Genomic DNA, 8,822 nt, shown 5'->3' with positions numbered 1-8,822 from the left:
AACCAACCAATCAACCAAGCATTGAGTGGGTTCGATGAGGGCTCTCTTTGGGAGTGCTACTTATATTAATCATCCAGTAGCATAATTAATAGCATGAGTAATTACCCAGAAATTAGGTCTCTCAAACTTTTTATATGTCACAAAACATACCCAAGAAATGATCATTCATCCCTTTCTTAAAGAGCTCTAATTATGGGGAAACCTAGTGACACATACTGAGCTTGAAATAAAATAAAATTCTCGGATTGTGAAAAGAACAAAGTTGTATAACTATAATTACCATGCCATTGATGTTGATTTTTTAAACCCAGAGCAAGAATTTACATCTAGCTTTATTAACTTTTATTTTATTTGGTCCACATTCTAGTGCTTTATGTAGCAACCCATAAATTTGCATCCCTTCATCCCTTAGCTTCCACATTATCTCTGAAATAGAGGGGAAGGGATACTGGAGAGGATGGATTGGCTAAGTTGCTTGTTGTTGCCACTGTGAACACTAAAGTCAGCAACAAAATTTCACCCCTGTCCAAGAAGCTAAGCATCGGTATCATCAAAACACTTTGGACTTCGTTTCCAGAAACTGAGGTCATTTGTGCCTTTTTTTAAAGGTAGTTGTTACTTCTCTCTGTCAATCAAAGACGATCATAACGATATAGAACAAAAGGAGCAAAATCATAAACCAAGTAAGAAGAGCAAATATCTGTTTCTGAAAACTGAAGGGTCAAAAGAAAACCATGAATAGGGGGAAAAAAAACCTAAGTAGCACATAAATATATGCAGAAGAACTTTCTAGACTCGCAACTAGACTAGCAACGACAAAATGTGTGTTCAGTTTCTACATGCAATTTGGGACATTCAAGGATAGAGTAAACAATTAGTAGGCATTGCAAAGATGGGAATTTCTGCTTTATGTAATGTGAAATTTCCTAATGATTAGGTGGATGTTGCAAAGAGAAAAACATGCCTGTTGTAATTTTTTTTTAATGTCCTAACTATTAAAGCCTATCTATGGAAATTATCAAAGGTAGAATGATCTGATTAGTAAGGTAGTGAGTTTGCTGCTGCCAGGCATCTTCAAGTGAAAGCTGGATGGTTACTTCTTTGGTGTGGAGTGCCAGAGAGGGAAATTTCATTCAGGATTGCGTTAGACTAGATGACCATGATTTTGTGAAAAAAGGAATCACATCTATTTGATGTTGTGGTCCTCCTTTCACAATAATGTTGGTCAGACTTTTTTGACACTTGTTTTCAGCATCACTTGGATATTCTTAACACAACAATCACAGGCCTTGAATGATAGAAATGATTAAAAACATAATTCTAGATCACAAAGGCAGAATAAGGCTCATGGTGGGCATCTGCTCTTGTTTTCAGAAGAGTAATGTCCTGGAAACCAGCAAATGAAGGCTTCTAAAATCAGACAACCTAATTGGAACATTAAAGTGATAAAATGACAAAAATACAGGTGTTTAGTGAATCTAAAGATAAAATTAGAACACTTGAGAAGTGACTGTGAAGCAGAACTATAACTGGTTGATTTAGATACAATTACAGATAAAATTCTGGAAATAAAGACCAAAGAACATGTTAGAAGGATCTCTTTTTTTTTTAAATCCTCTGTGAAAACCCTCAGCATGCTGAGAATAATCATACGGTTTTTCCTTTGAAATAACATGCCACCACATTTACTGACTTTGAGAGAAGACAAATAATCATTCACATCATTTGGAAACTGGCCAGTACTATAGCACCCAGAAATAACTCACAATTTCCCTGTGAGGTGGGTCAGATCATCATCATCATCATCTTCATCATTGATTATACCCAACTGTGATTTCATCAACGGCATTCCAAGAGTAAGACTCCCTTCACTAATGAAGATTGGCAACATTAAGTAATAGAATTATCTAAAGGTATTGATAAGATGTCGCTTGCCTCCAGCCATACAACTAGTATGTGTCAGAGGTAGGGCTTGAATCCATGTCTTCCTGACTTCCAAGCTTGCCTTCTATCCACTTTATTACATAGTCTCAGTTGCTATTGTTTTGTGTTAATGCCTGTCTGCTGAGCAACTTGCCCAAAGTCATGTGGCATAACAAAGAATGTGTTTTTCATCCTTTGTATTCAAAGAGGACCTATGACATCAAGATATTGGGGTAAAGGTACAGTATGACTGTGGCTGATCAGTCCAATATGAACTCAGAAGTCTCTACCACATGTCAGGTACAAATAGTCCATCTGAACATTTGGGATGGAGATATCTCTAAATTTGGGCATCCCTCATTTCCTTTGTGCTATTGCAATTCTGTTTTTCCCATGGGGCACAGGACCTTCTTTGATGTGGGTACACCATGCTGGGGAGTCCTCTGCCAGCATCTCCCATGTCTAACGATCAATACCAAAGTTCTTCAGAGAGACCTTGTACCACTTGGCATTTGATATAGTTTGAATGCTAGGCATTTCAGTTCAAGAGAGAACCTTAGTGTCTAGTATCTAATATGGCAGACACTTTCAAGGATATTTTAATCTAACTTTTTTCCCACTCACATTAAAATGAAGGATTTATTGGATCTCTACTACATATAAGTCATGGGATAAGATGCTTGGGATATACCAATAGATAAGAAACAAAGCCTGCTATCAAGGAGTTGGAATAATTTATTCATTTGGGATTAATTAGATACTATCACAGTACAAAGTCCCAAACATACGAATGTGTTTTGTTTCAAAAGTGTAATTTCCATTTTCCCATAGAAATTGTGTTATAAATGGTGTTCTAGTTCTCAGTCTAGCACATAAGAGCCTGTACACACATGTACACACACATCATCTATGAAACATTTTGCAAACCTCAAAGTGTTATTTAAATGTGACAGCACAGTGTTCTACAAATAGTAGATATGTTTTATTTAATCTTAAATAATTGAAGAATACTTTACAAAAATCTTACTCTTCTCTGTTAGCATAGCACAGAGGTAAATCTGGGTTCTTGAAAACAATGTCAATGAAGAAGAAAATCTGGCAGGTTCTACCAAGTTGTATGGGCCTCAAGTATGCGTCCACAAATAATACATTGTGACTGCTGTCTGAGGACCAAGATACTACTGACTTCAGTAGATTGCTGAATCTATTATTTCTTTTTTTAAATCAAATGCTTTATTAACTTCTAGTTTACATCATTCATATCTACAAGATTTTGAGTTGCAAATTTTCTCCCTGTTTCCTCCCTACCCACTGCCCCAAAATAGCAATCCCAATGGATGTCCCCTCCTCCAATTTGTTCTCTCCCATATCTTCTCCCATACCCCTCTGACTTTCCAGTAGGGCACAGTGGGTCTCTATGCCCCTGTGTCTATATGTCTTATTTCCCAGTTACAATAATAGAATGTATATACATATATATATTAAATATTTGTTTTTAAAACTTTGAATTCCAGATTCCTTCTCTTCCTTCCTTGTCACCCACCCTTACTGGGAAGATAAGCCATTCAATATGGGTTGTACATATGTAGCTATGCAAAACATTTCCATAGTGGATATATTGTGAAAGACTGACTATATTTCCCTCCATGCTATCCCAACCCCCACTTGTTGTATATTCTACTTTGATCCTGTCCCTTTTCAAAAGTGGGTGCTTCCAACTTCCCTCCCCCCCCCATCCTGCCCTTCCTTCCATCATCCCCCATCTCATCCCCATTCCCCTACTCTCATGGAGGGTGAGATACCTTATTTAGTGTGTATATCATTTCCTTCCTAAGCCAAATTCAATGAGAATAAGGTTGACCCATTCCCTTTTACCTTCCTCTTCTTCCACTCTATTGTAACCATTTTCCCTTGCCTCTTCTATATGAGATAGTTTACTCCAATCTTTCCCCCCATCCCTTCTCATTATATTCCTCTCTCACCTCTTAATAGCACCTTTTAAGGATCATCCCTTCCTATTCAATTGGTCCTGTGCCCTCTATCTATGTGTACTTGTACACATATATACACATTCACATATGTATTCATGTGAAATGTTTTCAATGTATTCTGCTTTTCAATTCAATGTATTCAATGAATATATGCATATATATTTCTGTTCCCTTCAACTGTTCTCATACTGGGAAAAGTTTCATCAGTTACAATTATTGTTTGTAGGGATGTAACTAGTTCAACTTTGATAAGTTCCTTATGATTTCTTTTCCCTGTTTACCTTCTCATGCTTCTCTTGCTTCTTGCATCTGAATGTCAAATTTTCTATTCAACTCTGGTTTTTTCAAGAATTTTTGAAAATCCTCTTTTCCACTAAATGACCATATTTTCCCCTGCAACATTATACTCAGTTTTGCTGGGTAGGTGATTCTTGGTTTTAATCCCAGTTCTTTGACCTCCAGAATATCATATTCCAAGCCCTTCGATGCCTCAGTGTAGAAGCTGCCAGATCCTGTGTTATCCTGATTGTGTTTCCACAATATTCAAATTGTTTCTTCTTGGATGCTTGTAATATTTTCTCCTTGATCTGGGAATTCTGGAACCTGGCTATAATATTCCTAGGAGTTTTTTGGGGAGATCTTTTTTCAGGAGGTGATTGGTAGGTTCTTTCAACCTCTATTTTGCCCTCTGGTTCTAAAACATCAGGGCAATTTTCCTTCAGAATGTCTTGAAGGATGATTTCTAGGTTCTTTTTTGATAATCCAATAATTTTTTAATTATCTCTCAGGTAATCCAATAATTTTAAAATTATCTCTCCTGAATCTATTTTCCAGGTCAGTGGTTTTCCCAATGAGATATTTCACATTGCCTTTATTTTATTCATTTGTTTGGATCTGTTTAATAGGATCTTGATTTCTCATAAAGTCACTAGCTTCCATTTGCTCCAACTAATTCTGAAGGAATGATTCTCTTCAGTGAGCTTTTGAGGTTCTTTTTCCATCTGGAAAATTCGACTTTTGAAGGCATTCTTCTCCTCATTGCCTTTTTGATCCTCTTTTGCCATTTGAGTTATTCTATTTTTTAAGGTATTATTTTCTTCAGTCAGGTTGTTGACACTCATTTCATAATTTTCTTGCATTGTTCTCATTTCTCTTCCTAATTTTTCCTCCACTCCTCTTATTTGGTTTTCAAAATCCTTCTTAAGCTCATTTATGACCTGTAACCAGCTTGTATTTTTCTTGCAAGCTTTTGTAGGAGTTCGGACTTTGTTGTCTTCCTCCTGTTCCATGCTTTGATCTTTTTTGTCCCCAAAATAGGAGTGTAAAGTTGGGTTGCTCTGCTTGCTTTGGTTTCTTTATTTGCTCTTGTTGCCACTCAATTACTTGTCTTTTGGGCTTTTTGCCACAGTAGGACTCTGCTACCAGACAGGGGAGTTTTGTCTCAATTGCTGGGGATTTCTTTTTTTTTTTTTTTAAAGCAATTGGGGTTAAGTAACTTGCTCAAGGTTACTCGGCCAGTTATTTCTGGGTGCGGTATCTGAGCCCGGATTCAATCCCCAGGTCATCCCTTCACTGGGGCCGGTGCTCTTTCTGGCTGTGCTACCTTCCCCCCCCCCTTGCTGGGGATTTCTCAGCTGCCAAAGGTATTAATTGGGTACCCTCTCTGAATCCTCCACATGCTCAGGCAAGCTGGTCACATACCCCAGGATCTCCACCCTAGACCGCAATCCAGATCCAAGATGGTTAAAGCAAGAGCAATTACCCCTCAGACTAGTTGCTTGGTCCCCCTACAATCTGTAGGCCAGGAGCTGAAGCAGCCACATAGCTGCAGCTGCATGGTGCTGTGCCTCAGCTGCTTCTCACCCCAGGGGCAAAGGCCAACCACACTCTGGAACTACTGGATCTGAAAGTCCACACTGCACTGACTTCTTACTTTGTCCTTAGCATCTATGTGTTGATAATTCTTGAAACTGCCACAGCTGCTGGTGATCTGAAGTCGCTCCAACTGTTGGCTGGTCAAGCCTTCCCTGAAGCTAAAACCTCTTGCTCAGCTCACGCTGTGGGGCTGGGCTTGGCTCCCAGAGCACTGAGCTGGCCACTTCCTACAGGCCTGCCAGGCTATCCTCATCAGGAAGTTAGCTTCTCTGTGTCATTTTATGGGTTCTGTAGCTCCAAAGTTTCTTCAAGAGTCACCTTTTATATGAATTGGAGCAGGTGGAAGCCAGAGCCCCTTGGAAGTCCTGTTTCTACTCCACCATCTTGACTCCATCCCCACCAACTATCGAATCTATTATTTCAACAATGTGACATTCTGGCTGATGATGCAGATCAAAATCTATCCATGCTTTCTGTGCATATAACTTCCATGGGTGAAGAAAGGAGAACTGGAATTAATGAAGGAGGAAGACACTGTATAAGTGATTTGGAGGTTTGGGATTGAGGAAGGAGGCCAGAGAGCAAATGTAGGAGGACAAATGGGAGAAAATTTGCAGAAGTACCATCTTTAGCTCCGGATGCTAGTTCAGACTCTACTCTAGGGTCCTTTGAAAGAAGAGAAAGAGCAAAGCCAACAATGATTAAGGCAGATATCACAGGATTAAAGTGGAATAAGAGACATTAAATAGGATTAAAGAGTAAGGAACTAAAGAGGAGGGCTGAAGAAGAGAAAGAAGACACAACAAAAAAAGCTGAGGAAGAAAAAAACAACAGTGAAATATAAAGACTTCAAGAAAATTGATGGTGTGAATATGTGCGCATGGTGAACTGGTGAAATAGAGAGGTTGGTGCAAAGTAGAATGGCAGGTGAGATGTGTTTTTTGAGTTGGTAAGACTAAAGGAAATAGACTGAATAAAGTTATCAAGTTATTAAGAGATGATAATTAGCTATAGAAATTTTAAACAGTGCTTAAGGTTGAGGTTTAATTATCTATAAAAAGTAGTTTTAAAAATCAAATGGCTGAAAAAATTCTCACCCAGTATGGAGAAAAGTACAGGTTATGAAGTCATTGAGTGTGTAATGTTGGCATTTCAACCACAGCTAAGTGACTGTTACCTGTGTTTCAAGTGTAGTTTGATCTCTCTCCTGGCAGAGAATGTAAAGGTAATTGAAGAACAACTCTCCACAATTCTGGTTGTTGGGGATAAGAAAACATTTTTAAAGGAAATTGAAACGAGGCTTCAGTGGAGGGGATAAAAGGAACCTGAGGTAGGGTAAGCCTTCCTTGTTGGTAGGTTTTGGAGTAGAATAGTATTACAGAGAGCAGAAAGGGAAGAGAAAGGAAAACTAAGAGAAGAAAGGTACATATAGTGTGACATTCATCTTACTTATGAGGAAAACATTTCCAAAGATTCAGAGGAAGGTGAGGTAGCATCACATCAAATAAAATTCTACAAGGATAGGTCAGCCAAGGAGGGATGGGAAACTCTCATGAAATTTTGAAGATGCAAAGGGATAAAATTACAAAGAGAAGGGGAAATGGGAGTAGATTAATATGGATGCACAGGTACCCCACTAGATAATTTAAATTTTGAAAATATATGTACATAAGATGGAGGCAAGGGCAGATATCAAAGGATAGACATGAGTATGGTATGACCCTGTATAAAGCAGGTTAGGAATGGTTAAGCCCAGAATCAGCTGAAGCTGGCAAGGAAAGCTAAAGACAGCAACAACGTTTTTCTATCTATATTTGGAGAAAGAGAGAATAAAAAAATGGGATATGATCATCACTGTTGTGGAAAGGACATTGATAACTTACAAAAAAGAGAAGGTAGAGCTTCTCAATTACAATTTTGCTTCTGTTTTCTCTTCCAAGGAGCATGCTTTTGTTTTGTTTTATTTTATCTTATTTTATTTTTTGTTGCTTGGAGGGGGGAAGGTAGGGCAATTGGGGTTAAGTGACTTGCCTAAGGTCACACAGCTAATTTTTGTGTTAAATGTCTGAGGCTGGATTTTTTTTAACTCAGGTCCTCCTGCCTCCAGGGCTATTGTTCTATTTGCTGTGCCACCTAACCACCCCAAGGAGCATGCTTTTGGACATAAATAACAGAACAAAACTGTTTGATGAATAAATAGCAAGATAGTAAAAGAGTACCTAGCTGCCTTTGATGAGTTTGTGTCACTTAACTCAGAACAACTACATAATTGTGTGCTGAATGAATGGGAAGATGCTACTGCTAAGCCAAAGTCCATAATGTTTGAAAGATCATGGAAAATTAAAAGAGATCCCACCATATTGTGGCAAAAGTTGTATTGATTTTTTTTTTTTAAAGCAATCAGAGTTAAGTAACTTGCTCAAGGTTACATGGCCAGGTGTTTCTGGGTGGGTGCTAAGTATCTGAGCCCGGATTCAATCCCCCAGGTTATCCCGACACTGGGGCCAGTGCTCTTTCTGTCTGTGCTACCTGGCTGCCCCTTATTGATTTTTTTTTAAGAGAAGAGAGCAAAGATTATAATCTATAATCCATGAATCTTGGCTTTGAATCCTGGGAAAACTTGAGAATGGATCATTAAAGTGATGATTGATGAAAATCTCAAAACAGAAACCTCATCGCCTCGTGAAGAAGAAATTGTGCGAGACTAATCATATTTCTCTTTTTTACAGTGTTGTTTTATTATTTTTACTAAGGACTTTCCATGTCATCTTCTTGTCTTAAAATGTTTGAATATTATCAACATTGATCTTTTGAAGTAAAATTTTATTTTTATTCTTGTAAGACTTGGTGGGTCTGTCTTGAAATGTCAAAATAATCAGTCAATAAGCATTTATTAGGCACTTGCTATATGTCAATTACTGTACTAAGCACTGGGTAGACCAAAATTTGGAAAACCAGGGTCCCTGACCTCAAGAAGCTCACATTCTAATGAAGAAGACATTATGTAATTATGTGCATTATGTATGTATGTAT

This window comes from Petaurus breviceps, unplaced genomic scaffold, assembly GCF_028583685.1.
Source record: "Petaurus breviceps papuanus isolate PSGF00001 unplaced genomic scaffold, PetGlider_PUasm1.0 186, whole genome shotgun sequence".
Lineage (NCBI taxonomy): Eukaryota > Metazoa > Chordata > Mammalia > Diprotodontia > Petauridae > Petaurus > Petaurus breviceps.
This window is presented reverse-complemented; position numbering follows the sequence as displayed.